Source organism: Macrotis lagotis, chromosome 3 (genome assembly GCF_037893015.1).
Source record: "Macrotis lagotis isolate mMagLag1 chromosome 3, bilby.v1.9.chrom.fasta, whole genome shotgun sequence".
In the NCBI taxonomy this organism is placed as follows: domain Eukaryota; kingdom Metazoa; phylum Chordata; class Mammalia; order Peramelemorphia; family Peramelidae; genus Macrotis; species Macrotis lagotis.
The window spans coordinates 243,487,582-243,491,102 of record NC_133660.1 but is presented as its reverse complement, the minus strand read 5'-3'; the positions used below and the strand labels follow the sequence as shown (position 1 = coordinate 243,491,102).

The 3,521-nt window shown below is 36.1% G+C and overlaps 1 pseudogene; it reads left to right on the top strand.

The window, feature by feature from the left end:
• Positions 1 to 2,017: 2,017 nt before the first annotated feature.
• Positions 2,018 to 3,080, top strand: LOC141516507 (olfactory receptor 5P80-like; annotated as a pseudogene).
• Positions 3,081 to 3,521: the final 441 nt, after the last annotated feature.

Genomic DNA, 3,521 nt, shown 5'->3' with positions numbered 1-3,521 from the left:
TTTTTTCTTTTATCTGATAGTTCTGGAATTTGGCCACAACATTCCTTTGTGTTTTCATTTTAGGATCTCTTTCCAGAGGGGATCAATGTATTCTTTCAATAACTATTTTGCCCTCTGGTTCCATATCAGAGCACTAATTCCTGCAATATTAAACCCAGGATTGCTTTCCATTTAATGTTTTCAGGAAGGCTGATAATTCTCAGGTTCTTCTGTCTTGATCTGTTCTCGAGGTCAGTGGTTTTGGTGATAAGGTATTTTACATTTTTTTCTATTTTTTTTTTTTGATCTTCTGGTTTTGTTTAAGACAATCTTGTTGTCTCATGAAGTCATTAGTTTCCACTGGTTCCATTCTTTTTAGAGAAGATTTTGCTTCATTTATCTTTTACACCTCCTTTTCCAGTTGGTCAATTCTATTTTTGAAGGACTTTTCTATTTGCCCAAATGTAGTTTTGAGAGAATTATTTTCTTTTTGCATTTGCCCAGTTGAAGATTTGAGAGAATCATTTTCTTTTTGCATTTGCCCTATTGAAGATCTGAGAGAGTTATTCTCATTTTATATTTGTCCACTTGTATTTTCCAAGGATTTATTTTTGCAAGATGTTAATTTTTTCTTACAAGATGTTAATTTTCTCTTGAGTTTCTTTTCCCAATTTTTCCAATTGGTTTGTAACTCCTTCCTGATTTGTTCAAGGAAGTCTTTCTGGGCTGGAAACCAAACCATAATCTCTTCAGCAGTGCTAGATATCTCTGGGTTAGAATCTGTCTTTCTAAGTATTTCTCCATGCCCCCCCTTTTCTCTGACTTTTTTTCCCATCTTTCTAAGATCTTGTGTTGGGGGGAGAGAGTTGGCCCTCAGAGGTTTGCTTTTGAAGACCCTAGAGACTTTGTTCACTTGTAATTCCAAGGGCAAGTCAGTAGGGGGCATTGGTTTCTTTCTCTGGAGTGTTTGAGGTCCTCAGGATCAGGGTCTGAGTTCACCTTGAACACTGGGTTGGGCCTTGGGGGATGGAATGAATTCTGTTGCCCTGAAGGGATGGAGGTGGGGGGTGTTGTTTATTGTTTGTTTTGGGCAAAGGGCTATGCTGAAACCCTGGAGCTCAGGTCCCTGGCCCACTTGGTTGATCTCCAGGAGTGCTCTGAGATTCTGTGCTAGAACTCACCCTCCCATAGCTCCTCTCCCCCCAGCCAAAGACTGCAGCTAAATTTAGGTGTCTCACTCACCACTCACCAAAATCCCCCCAGCTGAGGCTAGCCCTCTGTATTCCCCCAGATGCTGTCCCCACACTGATCCTCTTCTGTTGTCTCTCAGTTCACTCATGGTCCCCTGAGACAGACCTTTTGGTAGGTGTTCTAGCTTTTCTTTCTGGGTTTTGTTGATCAAATTTCTTTTAAGAGGTTTCTCTCATGTTATTTTGAGGGGAAAGAGGAGCACTTATCACAGTGCCTGTCTTCTCTCCACTATCTTGGCTAGTTTTCCCAAAAAGCAATATTAAAGGATGTATATTGTATGCTCTTTTATCACAAAAATCACCTTTACATTTGACCATGTACTAAGGCAGAAAAATTACAAATACCAAAAAAAAGTAGAAATACTACACAGCATTACAGTCTGTCCCACAATAAAACAATTTTGTAGTGTAATTATGGTATATAATAAATTAAGGGAATGCAAACAAAAGATACTGACATAATTGCAGACTTCATAACATCTTAAATAATGAGTGAATCAAAAGAACAAATCACCAAAGCAATTAATAATAGTGTGTTCAAAAATATGAGCCCACATACCAAAATTTCTTTCAGAAGTCTTAAATGATAATCAGATGAAAAATTACATCCTGGGCAGTATATATAGACCAATTAGGAAGATAAATTTATTGAATATAGAATTAAAAATAGAAATTCATCAAATAAATCCAAAATATGCATAAAAGAAGAAATCTTGGAAATCATTTAAAAATAAGCAAATTAGAAAATATTCAAAATCAACAAAACTATAAACTAGTTCTTTGAAAATATGGACAAAATAAATATACTATTAATCTGATTTTAAGATGAAAAAAATAGAATGAAACCTATTTGTAAAATACCCTATTAAGTCTCTATTTTCACTTTTGCTTTACCAGGAATCACACATGGAGTCTAAGTCAACAGGAAACTACACAACAGTCACCAACTTCCTTCTGCTGGGATTAACAGATGATCCCCTTCTTTGTATTATCCTTTTTGGGTTATTTCTGGGGATATATGTATTCACAGTAATGGGAAATTTCTGCACAATCATTCTTATTAGGCTAAGTCCCCAGCTTCACACTCCCATGTACCTCTTTCTTAGTCATTTGGCTTTTGTGGATTTTTGGTATTCTACAGGTGCTACACCTAACATGCTTGCAAATTTTTTAGAGGAGAAAAATATCATCACTTATTCTGGTTGTGTTACCCAGCTGTGTACTCTGGTCACCTTTGGGGCCACAGAGTCTTTCTTGCTCACATCCATGGCATATGACCGTTACATGGCCATTTGTAACCCATTGCTTTATTCTGTGAAAATGTCGGACCAGGTCTGCCTTCTGCTTATAGTGATTTCTTATATAGGTGGTTGTCTAAATGGGGTAACTTATACTGGTTGCTTATTGAATTTATCCTTCTGTGGACCCAATGTTATTGATCACTTTTTCTGTGACTTCTCTCCATTGATTAAACTTTCCTGTTATCATGCTTTTATAGCAGAAATACTCCCCGCTATTTACTCAGCAGTAATAATAGCGATTGCTCTTGTTACCATTGTCATCTCCTACTTATATATCTTCTTTACTATTCTCAGTATGAACTCAACAGAAGGAAGACACAAAGCCTTCTCCACCTGTACCTCTCATCTCACTGCAGTCACTCTGTTCTATGGAACCATTATCTTTATTTATGTAATGCCTACATCCAGTTATTCCACAGAACAGAACAAAGTGGTATCTGTTTTCTATATTGTGGTGATCCCAATGTTGAACCCTATGATTTATAGCCTAAGGAACAAGGAGATTAAAGATGCCTTAAAAAGGTTGATCAACAGTAAAAGACATTCTTAATTATTAGAACTATTGACAATTTCAATTAAATAAGATTCTGACAAGACAAATAAGGAAATGAAACCATTTCAGTAATATGATTTAATAGAGTACTGGGCTGGCAGTCTATAGTGTTTTGAGTTTTAGTCCCAGTTATGAACTTTGACTTTGAGAAAAGTAAATTGCTCTCCCTGTGTCTCAGTTTCACTTCTCAAATTTAGCAGTTAGTTTGGGTTATCTCTAATATCTATGATATAGCAAAAATAACACTGCATTTGGAATCATAAATTCTGAATTTGAAATTCCTATGTCCTTGGGTAATTTACTTCACCTCTCTGGGTATGTTTCCCATAGATAATTAGATAGTTGAAATAGATGATTTATACTTATAGATTTAGAGATGAAAAGATTAATAAAGTTCATCTAGTCAGTCCTCCTCATTCATAGTTGAGGAAACAGAGC